We start from the raw sequence: 12,456 nt of genomic DNA on the forward strand, positions 1-12,456 counted from the left end.
GAAAAACACACAGAGGAGAGCCCCACTGACGCATATGGTGTCATCAACTTCCAGGGAGGCTCCCACTCCTACAGAGCCAAGGTAGGTAGGGCAAGCTCTCTCTGCTGGGACACATTTTTCCAAGTGAAAAACCAGACTTGTAAGTCTTGAGATAACTGCAACCTTGATTGTGGAAATGGGTGTAACACAATGTGCCAAATGTGTTTTTTACACTGTGTATTTTAGCTTTGGTCCCATGATGAAACTTTGTTGACTTAATGAGCTCCTTGGGGTAATTCATTTGGCATACAATACTTGAGAGGTACTCATAAATAACTGTTAAGCTCAATTGGTATGGCTGCAAGACATCCTTAACATTCAGGTTTAATTTGACAAAGTATTAAAAAAGAATAGAATTATGTTTAATTAATTTCTTGTTACCTGGGTAATTAAGTCATACTGTGTGGAGAAACTTCACCAGTCTGAAAGCAACCTACAGATGGTGTAGCCTCAAACTGATGCCCAGTGTTGCACAACAGAGACAACTGTTTAAGCAATAGAATAATAAAAGGAAATAACGCGCTTAAATGTGATGCTAGCTCAGGTCATGAGATTTACAACACTGACTCGTAAGGGGTAACCTGACGCTACCAGATGGTTTATTTCACAGACCCATGTGGGAACTCACTCGAGAAACCGCTTAAAAGGGGTGGGCACTTTCAAAAATACCTGGCAGGTGATTGGATGAACCATCTGTCTAAAACCAATAGATTGTAGCTTGGCAAGATGGATTTGTCTTGTGATTGTGATCTCCTGCAAATCCAGCTGCTTAGCAAGGTTACCTGAGGGGGTTTGTTGACCAGCTTCTAACCCTGTGTGTGTGTGTGTGTGTGTGTGTGTGTGTGTGTGTGTGTGTGTGTGTGTGTGTGTGTGTGTGTGTGTGTGTGTGTGTGTGTGTGTGTGTGTGTGTGTGTGTGTGTGTGTGTGTAGTATGTGCGTTTGTCCCACGACTCGCGGCCGGAGAGCATCCTGCGGCTCATGCTGAAGGAATGGCAGATGGAGCTTCCCAAGATCGTCATCTCGGTCCACGGAGGAATTCAAAACTTCGACCTGCACCCACACCTCAAGCAGGTGGTGGGCAAGGGCCTGATCAAAGCTGCTGTCACCACCAGGGCCTGGATCCTCACTGGAGGGGTCAACACAGGTACGCTCAGTCAGAAGATTATCATAGCTCAGCAGCCTGGCTAGTGCAGGCTTCCCACTGGCCATATAGGAATACCGATGCATTTTCCAGAGAGGGAAAGTCATGGAATTCGAAAAAATTGTTTAGGGAAAGTCAGCAAATATCAATCAATGTCATATTCAATCAATCAATTTCATGTCTTTGAGGCATGCAGAGATGCGAGCCTCGATTTGGGTGTCTGAGGGGGGGGGGAAGGAAAAGCTGAGTGTCATTGGCATAGCAGTGATAAGAAAAGCCATGAGATGAGATCACATGGCCAAGAGATCTGATATAGAGAAGGAAAAGCAAGGGGCCCAGGACTGAGCCCTGGGGGACACCGGTGATAAGAGGGCAGGATCTGGGCATCTGGAGAGGGATCCTCTCCATAAGACCCGGTATGAGCGTTTAGAGGGATAGGAAGCAAACCAGGAGTGTGCAGATCCTGAGATGCCTAGGTCAGACAGGATGGAGAGAAGGATTTGGTGGTTGACTGCATCGAAAGCAGCAGACAGGTCAAGGAGGACAAGAACAGAGGAGAGGGATGAGGCCTCGGTGACTGCAAGAAGAGTTGTCTCAGTGGAGTGAGAAGCCTTGAAACCGGACTGCAGGGGGTGCAGGAGGTCATTCTGGGAGAGATAGAGAGAAAGTTGATCGGATGCTGCTCGTTCGAGGGTTTTGGAAAGGAATGAGAGAAGAGAGACAGGTATGTAGTTCTGAATAGCAGTAGGGTCAAGGGAGGGTTTCTTAAGCAGAGGCTTGACTCTAGCAGTCTTTAGAGCAGGCGGAACAAGACCTGAGGACAGAGAGGAGTTGATGAGAGTAGTGAGGAAGGGAGATATGTCAGGTGAGATGGTTTGAAGGAGAGAGGAAGGGATACGATCAAGGGGACAGCAAGTTGCTCGGTTAGAGCTGATGAGTTTAAGCACTTCACCGGGAGAGAAAGAAGTAAAACCGGGGACGGGGGGCAGAGAAGCAGGATTGGAGTCGAGAGTGTTATTGAGGGTACCTGGAGGATGGAAGGAGGAGCTGATGTCATCCACCTTTTTAGTAAAGAAGGTTACAAAATCATCAGCCATTTTGATGAGAGAGGGAGGGGAGGGAGGATTGAGGAGCGTGGAGAGCGTGGAGAAGGTGGAGAACGGTTTACTGGGGTTGGATGCAGAGGACTGGATTTCAGAGATGAAGAAGGAGGTTTTTGCTTTTGAGACGGCAGAGGTGAAGTTGGAGTGGATAAGGTGGTAGGAAGAGAGATCTTCAGGGTGATGTGATTTTCTCCATTTCCTCTCAGCTGCCCCGAAGCTCTGCCTGAAGGTCATTGATCTTGTGTGGTAATGTATGTCATGAGGTTTTACATCAGGACCGGTTAGTGTAAAATTGTCTCCACAAGCCAGAAGCATTTAAATTGAGTCAAAAGGAACTTACATAATCGATATTGATAATATTGCAGCCAAAGAGGCCTGAAGTTCCATCCATTCCATATATTGATTGTAGATTTGGCGGAAATGAGAACACAACACACACCCCTACAAAACCACATACAGCTACCGGGGCACACCACGCCTCTTTGTATTACATCTCACACCACGCCTCTCTGTATTACATTTCACACCACGCCTCTCTGTATTACATCTCACACCACGCCTCTCTGTATTACATCTCACACCACGCCTCTCTGTATTACAAAAATATCTCAGTAAATGTTGGTACTTTGAAAGCAAAGGTCTTAAAATAACTGATGGCGCCTTAACTAATATTCAATTATGTTTTTTTTTTGTTTTTGTTTTATTAATTATTTTTATTTAATTTTTTTACATCTAGAAACAAAACTTGTAATTTCTAAGCTCTCCTCCTCTTCTACTGTTGTGCTTTTCTGACCCCTCCTTTCCCATTGCAGGTAATAGCTCCATACCAGACCATACTGAACCCTCTCAGCAAGCTCAATGTTCTCAACAACCTCCATTCGCATTTCCTCCTGGTTGATGATGGGACGGTGGGCAAGTACGGCGCTGAGGTCAAACTGCGGCGGGAGCTGGAGAAGCACATCAACCTCCAGAGAATACATGCACGTAAGACAAATGCTAAAAATGGTAGCTTCTTCTCAGATAGTGTAGTGACATGGTGTGTGTTTTGAGATGGCCGAAAACATACAGTAAAGGCCACTGAAGGCACCTCCACTGGCTGACTGATCGACTAATTACTTTCCCTCCAAAATACCAAGCCTTCCTTCAATTACCAATAACCATAATTGTATAAAGCACCAGGTTCTGACTTACTTCCAGCCAGCTACTCTGATTTGGTTTTTAATGAGATATTTTCCTATCTCCATATTGATGTTGGGAGCCTTGGAGTTGCGCATCAGAAAGATCAAACTCCACACTTACTGTAACGGTTTTAGTGCCACGCCAGTGAATCACATCCACATCAACAGAGCCTCACCACATGAAAAAAAGTGAAACCTAAACTATGTTATACTTGTTGCATGTCCTTGTGATGGTATGTGCTAGACCAGTGGTGCCCAATTTGGGGCCCGCGGGCCAAGTGTTTCCCGCGCTCTTTTTTTTTTGGCCCGCCACGGATTTGGGGGTGGGATTTTTTTTTTTTTTTTTGCAGGCCAGGCGACCGGGCAGTTGCCCGACGTGCCCGATTATGCAGTCCGCGCTTGAATGGAGATGTCAGGACTGTTCTATCTACGATTAACGTTAATTTTGTGCAGGTTGTATTTTCTCTCTCCCCGACTGTATCACACGGGTGTGAGGCATTGCTATCTGAGGATTGATTGCTCCTGATTGGTTGGCTGAATCACCTGGTTGGGGGGTGAGCTCTGATATTTGATCCCTCCCCAGTCACTGGCTTTACACCAGCTCAGCAAGATGGACAGATCATCATCATGGCAGTGGCACACTGACAAAAGAAAGTTTAGGACGGAGTGGCAAGACGAGTATTTTTTTACCAAAGTAAATTCAACAGCGGTTTGTCTCATTTGCAGACAGAGAGTGGCTGTTTTGAAAGAGTACAATATACGTTGCCACTACGAAACTGATTTTCAAAGTACCTTGAGGATTTTTCAAGTTGTGAATTAAGTCAAATTTCTCTCTTGATTACAAAGGTGGAAAATACAACTGTTTTTAACTAATACTTGAACTTTACTTGAACTTTATTGAAGGAAAACCCCTTGAGATGAATCATCTCGTTTTAGAGGGGGACCTACATAAGAACAGAAAGCATCAACAATACAACAAAAGAGAATTGCAGGTTTACATGAACATGTAGAGGTACAAACCTCGCGCAATCATAACACACACAGACACGCATACACACCCACACACACACACTTACACACACACACACACGCCCACACCCAAAGGCAATTTACAGTAGTCAATGTAGTCAGAAACAAGAACAGGTTGTTTTTAGATGAGTACGTAATGCATTTTTAAACATGAACAGTGAAGTAGTAGAGCGCAGGGAATTTGGTAAGTTGTTCCAATCGAATGGTGCTTTGAAGTGAAATGCCCTACGCCCGGTTTGAGTGAGAGTATTGGGGACAACAAATGAAGGATATTGGGAGTGTCTAAGCGGATATAAAGAAATATGGGGGACTAAGTACTGTTTAAGGTAAGATGGGTAGTTGAAGTAGATACATTTGAAAATGAATTGCAGCCAGTGAAAATGTCTTCGGGAGTTAGGAGATAGCCAGTTAAGTGAATGATACATGTTACAATGGTGGGTGAGATATGGACATCTTAAAATGAATCTACACAGACTATTGAACACAACATTAAGAGGACGCAGGTGAGAAGCTATGGTATTTTGGTAAACAATATCAGCATAATCAATTATCGGAAGTACTAATTGGGAAATAATACGTTTTCTTACATGGAAAGTGAAACAGTTAATTGAACGGTATAATATTCTCAGGCTGCAATTTACTTTTTTAATCACAGAGTCAATGTGAGGTCTAAAGGAGAGTTCAGGGTCAAGCCAAACGCCCAGATATTTAAAGACATCAACTTTCTCAAGCAGTGAACCGTCAGAAAAATTAATATGTAATGTGTTGGGGATACGGGCAAGTTTAAACCTTGTGCCAAACAGCATACAACATGACTTGTTTTTGTTCAGTAACAGTTTGTTATTGTAAAACCAGTTTTGTAGTAGATTGAAATCGGATTGCAGTGAGTTCTGAATCTGTTGAATATCTGAACTGGATGTATATATGACGGTATCATCTGCATATAATTGTACATGACAGTCAGAACAAATTTGCGGGAGATCATTTATAAAAATAGAGAAGAGGAGAGGCCCCAACGTGGAACCTTGGGGCACCCCCTTTTCCATAACCACATAGTCCGACTGACAGCCATTAAATAGCACACAATGATGCCTGTTATGAAGGTATGCGTTGAACCAAAGCAAAGCCTGACGAGACAGTCCAATGGCGTAAAGCTTATCAAGAAGCAGATGATGGTCAACCATATCAAACGCCTTGGTAAGATCAACAAAGATAGAGCCCGTAAACTGACCATGATCAAAGGATGAAGTAACATCATTAGTGAATTTAAGAAGAGCAGTAGTGGTGGAGAAATTCGGCCTGAAACCAGATTGAGATTGAGATAATAAATTGAAGTGGTTGAGATACTGGGATAATTGATTGTAAATTAGTTTTTCAAATATTTTTGCAACAGCACTGATAACAGAAATCGGTCTATAGTTATTGGGATCAAGGGGATCACCACCTTTGTGAAGTGGAGTTATTCTGGAACATTTCCATATGTCTGGGAGTGTGCAAGAAGACAGAGACATATTGAATAAATTGGCAAGTGGAAACATCAGTAAATGAGAAGCAAGCTTAATAAACCTGGCCTCCAATCCATCTGGACCAGCACCACTGCTCTCCTTTAGTTCTCGGGCAACATTCAGGACCTCAACAGGTAAAATCTTTCTAAAGGAAAAGTCATTAATACCTCTAGTGGTGTGCACAGAACTAGTAGAGTTGGAGAAGTGAGCAGAGGAAGAGGAGCAGATAGAAGAAAAGTGTTTATTGAAGGCTTTAGAAATAGTTGCAGGATCGCCCACAATTTCATTATTAATTCTCATTGAGTTTATGGAACTTTTATTGGTTTTATTAAGTAGACTGTTGATTTGTTTCCAAAATTGTCTGGGATTATCAAAATCTTGAGAGAGACAGTCATTATAATATGTAGATTTGGCATTTCTTGTTTTAGTTTTAGACAGATTCCTTAAATGCCTGTATGATTCCCAGTCCACAGGGTCCCTAGAGGCATGAAATTTTGCCCAGGCCTTGTCACGCCGTTTAAAAAGGTTAATGAGATCAGAACTGATCCAAGGTAAGTGACGACCTTTGACTCTTATAGTTTTCCACGGTGCGTGCAGATCAATAACTTTACTCAACTCAGAGTGCATAAAATTCCAAGCATCCTCAACAGAAGGAATTAATTCAAATCTGTCCCAACGAATGGCGAGTAACTCTTGAAGAAAAAGATCCACATTAATATTCTTATGCTGTCTCACTCTGATATATTTGGGGGGGGACTTAGGAAGTTTGATCTTCCAAACACAAAAGATCACGGAGTGATCGCTAAAGCAGTCAGATAATACGCCAGATTGAATAATCCTCTCGGGATTAGTGACTAAAATCCAGTCAAGAAGAGACATGGACCTCCGGTCGATTCTGGTGGGTTCCGTAATGAGTTGAGTAAGATTTGAGCTGCCAAATAAGTTTCTGACAGTAGAGGATGAATGAGCAGGCCAATTTATATTGAAGTCGCCGAGAATAATCATTTCATTATGACGATTAAGGGAGTTAATGGTTGAAACAATGCAATTGGTCGAGTCGGATGGGGCAGAGGGTGGTCTGTAAATATTACCAATAATTAAGTGTTTATTTTCATGTAGAGTGATATTAACAAAAAGACATTCAAAGCCAATAGGGTCTATATGAGGGAATACTCGCTCAGATACAAAGTTTGATGCAACATAAGTGGCAACACCACCACCTCTGGTAGCTCTATCCGCTCTGTACACTAAATAGTTGTCAAGTTTAATTTCATTATCACAAATATTACTATGAAGCCAGGTTTCAGAAATTGTAATTATATGTGGTCTGTAATGTGCAACCCATGCTCTGAATAGATCGATTTTAGGAGCTAAGCTTCTGATATTAACATGAATAATTTTCAAACCTTTAGTATCCATTACCAAATATACAGATTAATATGGGTTTGTTAAGACATGAGAATAAACAGATCCGCTCAGCAAACATCTGAGGTCGGAGGGTGGGTAGGGGAGAGGGCAACTCAGAGAACCCAATAACACATGCACACACTCACACATGCACACACTCACACACACACACAGACACACAGCAAGCACGAAATCAAGCTGCATCATAGAACAGAACATACGCAACTTGGTCAGCAAATCATACGAATTTCGAGAATAGAAAAATAGGGAAATAGCCAATCCCTAGCCACAGTGATCATTTATCCACAAGTAGAGAGAGAGAGAGAGAGAGAGAGAGAGAGAGAGAGAGAGAGAGAGAGAGAGAGGGGGGGGGGGCTTGATGAGTCTATCAAACATATTTAGAGAGTCAGTAGGCGAACATGATTTAATCCATGGGGTTTAATCCTTATTGATAGAGAGGACACGTTCAGTCACTGATTCAGTCAATGGTACAGTCATGCAACAGCGACGTTGCCATGGTAGCAGTGGACGCGATGATGACGCGACAAACCCGCGACGTTGTTTACACAGTGGCGGTACTAGCCGAGCTAGCCCCAGGCTGTGCGATGATATCACCACCACATAACCAGTACGTTAACTGGGAATTTATGTATAGCTTCCCATCAATGAATAGTTTGTCAATCGATAGACGGGTTTTCTTGTTACCTTTCCTTGCTTCCGACATGGGTGGGTAGAGTAGTCTCCGTCTCTTCAGGATCTCGGGTGGAAACTGATCGCTGATCGAGAAGTTGGTGCCTTTCAACTCTCTACCCTTCCCCATGATGGTGAATTTCATTTTAGAATCAGTAAGTTTGGCAACAATTGGACGAGACCTCGGCGTCCCAGCTCTAATCTCCCCGATGCGATGTACTCTGGAGAAGCTGGGTGTTTACTGATTAAATGTTTAAGTTCCCCACAAATGCAGATGTTTTTTTAAATATATATAACCAATTGCAAATTATTACAATTACCAAACAGATAAAAAGTAGATTATTATATTGAAATGTTATTTTAGATTTAGAATGTTAATTTTCTATAAAACACAATACATTTTAATGTAATTCCACAACGTTTATTTTTGGCCCTCGGCCCTCCACCCAGATTGAGTTTTGGCCCTTCATGGGAAAAAATTTGGGCACCCCTGTGCTAGACAGTCAGTTAGACATATATATTAGGGCTGTCAATCGATTAAAATATTTAATCGCGATTAATCGCTTGATTGTCCAATTAAACCTGGGAACTTTGTGCAAAGATGCACTGTTGTATTAATATGGGTAGTAGCTATTAGCATTAGTATGGGTAAGTGTTTGGCCATTGGTATTGTTATTACAATTTTATTTATATATATATATATATATATATATATATATATATATATATATATATATATATATATATATATATATATATATATATATATACTGTATACTGTATACATGTATATATATTAGGGCTGTCAATCGATTAAAATATTTAATCGCGATTAATCGCATGATTGTCCATAGTTTATCGCGATTAATCGCAAATTAATCACAGTGGGACAGAGAAACAGAGTCCCAGCTCCCATTTATAAACTACTGATGATGATGATGATGATAAGATAGATAGATTCCTAGGCTCGGCCGCTGTGCGGGCTCAAGCTTTATGACATCACTGATGATGTCACAACTTCACATCTTATGACATCACTGATGACATCAGTCTTATGACATCACTAATGACATCATCAGTGATCTTATGACATCACTATGACATCATCACAAAAATTGAAACAGAACAGAGCCCACATGCTCCCTTTTACTAAGGATCTCGTGCGCTATGTGCGCCCAATTCCTAGGCTCGCCCGTCCTGCAGCTCACATTCGCAGCTCGGCTGCTGTGTGGGCAATGAGACCAGCATCACTGATTATGTCACAGTGGGCTTTATGACATCACTGGGATTTATGATATCACTGATGATGTCAGTGGGATTTATGACATCACGGAAATGTCACAGTGGGATTTATGACATCACAGTGGGACAGAGAAACAAACAGACAGACAGAGCCCAAGCTCCCATTTATACAGTATAGGCTACTGATGATGATGATATAGATAATAGATTATCTGTTTTATTTCAAAGATTGAAAGAACTGGAATGGAATCCACGTACTGTACCAAAAGGTTAACTTGGCCGGACCAAAACTTTCAGTTATGACATTGCTTTAACTCTCCTGCAAACTCATTCAGCAGCAATCATTGACAGTCAGAACTGGGGCACATAATATTGCTGTCATACTGCTTGGGTTTACCACAGGTTAGCGTTAACTGCTTATTCACAGTTTAAAACAAATACCAAAAACTGCAATACAATGCAAATACTACAGTTATTTGGTCCTGGTCTTTTTCTAGTAATGTATTGTGATGAATTTTGGGTTGGGTTGAATTTCATCCAGGAAGTCAGACTTGGAATGTGCAGTAAACTCAAAAGAAGTCAAGTCAAGTTTATTTATTTTAGCCCTAATTCACAAGCATGTCTCAGAGGACTTCACAGAGAATATGTCTAGCTAAATATAGCTGACACAACAGTAACAATTACAGTAGTATTAATAATAACAACATGATTGAACAATCATATGATAGAGACACAGAGAAAGGGAGAAAGGGGGAGGGAATGTGGGGGAAGAGAGGACAGTGAAAGGGAGGAGTTGGGGAGGGAACAGGGGAATGTGGGGGAGGGGAGAGCAGGGAAAGGAAGGAGGTGGGGAGGGAGAGCGGGGGGTGTGTGTGGGAGGAGAGAGCACAGAAAGGGAGGAGGTGGGGAGGGGACAGGGAGAGTGAGGGAGGGGACAGCAGGGAAAGGGAGCAGGTGGGGAGGGAACAGGGGAAGGGGGGGAAGAGGAGAGAGAGCAGAACGGGTAGAATATACTGTGGCTGGGCGATATGGTCATGAATAGTCTCAAGGGACAGTGAAAACAAGGGAACAGGGGAATGTGGGGGAGGAAAGAGCAGGGAAAGGGAGGAGGTGGGAAGGGAGAGAGGGGGGATGTGGGGGAGAAGAGAGCAGGGAAAGGGAGGATGTGGGGAGGGAACAGGGAAAGGGAAGAGGTGGGGAGGGAGAGTGGGGGAGAAGAGAGCAGGGAAAGGGAGGAGGGGGGGAGGGAGCAAAAATAATCACATGGGACTTTCTCACTCAAACAACCAACAAATTGAATGATGATTTGACTCGTACAATTTAAAGTGTATTAGAATTCTGTGGCAGCCATCTTGTACTGTACCCAGTGAATTATCATGGCATTACACAGATGGATTTAAATTTAAAGGTTCAGTCAGTCAGTCAGTGTGTGCAGTCAGTTTATCTTTGTGAGGTCTGACAAAGGCAGATAACGGCTGTCTGGACATTATCATCTGAACCTCCCACAAACTGTCACTAGGGTGGAAGTGGGACTCGGATGAATGGGATTTACCCTTAAAGTCCCTGGAAACCAGAAATATTTTATTATTATTTAGCATTTTGAGTTCATCACATCACAGGAACCTATGTTAATAAGCCAGCAGCCAAATTTGAACGATGATGAACGTCGCGAAGTATATAAATTTAGGTTTGACAGTCATGGCAAAAGTCATGAGAATCAATTACATTTTAGAGTGTTTTTTCTCCCGCCGACTGTGTGGGCGTGTCTGTCTGCAGCAGGTATTTTCCTCTCTCTCTCTCTCTCTCTCTCGGAGGAGGAGACCTCTCTCCGTTAACGGAGAGCGAGAGAGAGAGAAGGAGAGAGAGAGAGAAGGAAAGAGAGATGGACTCTGTGTGTGTGTGTGTGTGTGTTCGCGCGTTGCTCAGTGAACACACTCGCCGCTGCGCTGTGAGTGCACAGCGCTACTGTGTGTGTGTCAGTGTGTGTGTGCGCGCGTGCGTGCATGCGTGTGTGTGATTCGATTAAATCTTATGATGTGATAAGCTCCTGCATTTTAGCACCGCACGCTCCGCTCTCTTCAATGAGGAAATGGAAATCCAGACCTTGTAGAAAAGTGTCGATTTTAAGGCTTTGGGTTGAAAGTAATGTACCGTATCATAATTTCTGAGACACACAATTACTAACATAAGACCCTAAATAACATAGTTAGAACGTTTTTGTGGATTTTGGTTTCCAGGGACTTTAAAGAGCATGGTGCAGGTTAAAAAAAATCTGAATTTACATTTTGGGCTCATGATTACAGTGAAAATACTCCAAAAAGACAAAGATTCCGCCCCACAGGCCCCCAGGGTATAAATATGGAGGAAAAGGTGGCATTTTATAAATGGGCGTGTGACATAACAACAGGAGTGACATCACAAGAGGAGAATGTTCTGCTGGGGCTGACACTGGGATGCAAAGTCATGGAGAGTGAAAAAAGGTGACAGATACCAGGGCAGACATAATACCACTCAGAAGTCTGCATATTTTGGGCTGAAAAATGTGACTGTCACCTAAAAGTGACTAGTTTGCATCCCTGTGACATCACAAGTGTTAGTTATATGAAATGGATAAGTGTCCCCTGCTGGTCTAAATACCAATTCCACATATTAATGCAATATGGTCTCCAACCGGCACCATGCTCTTTAAAGGAATAATCAAAGCAAATTGTAAGCAGCAGGCTGTGTGTGTCCGTACTTGCAGGTATTGGTCAGGGTGTTCCTGTGGTGGCCCTGATCTTTGAGGGGGGTCCCAATGTGATCCTGACTGTGCTGGAGTACCTTCAGGAGAGCCCTCCCGTCCCAGTGGTGGTGTGTGAGGGGACCGGCCGCGCTGCTGACATACTGGCCTACATCCACAAGCAGACCGAGGAGGGAGGGTAGGACACACATACCACACACACACACACACACACACACACACACACACACACACACACACACACACACACTTGACTGAAGTGGTGGGTGTGCGGAGGCTAAAACTGTCAAAACAATCTGTCAAACAAGCTTGAAATCACTCGTGAAAAAATAGAAATGAATCAAGCATGTACTGCAGGGTTCTAGATAGTGGTGTTCGGGTA

The sequence above is a fragment of the Poromitra crassiceps genome (assembly GCF_964638095.1).
Source record: "Poromitra crassiceps genome assembly, chromosome: 8".
Classification (NCBI taxonomy): Eukaryota; Metazoa; Chordata; class Actinopteri; order Beryciformes; family Melamphaidae; genus Poromitra; species Poromitra crassiceps.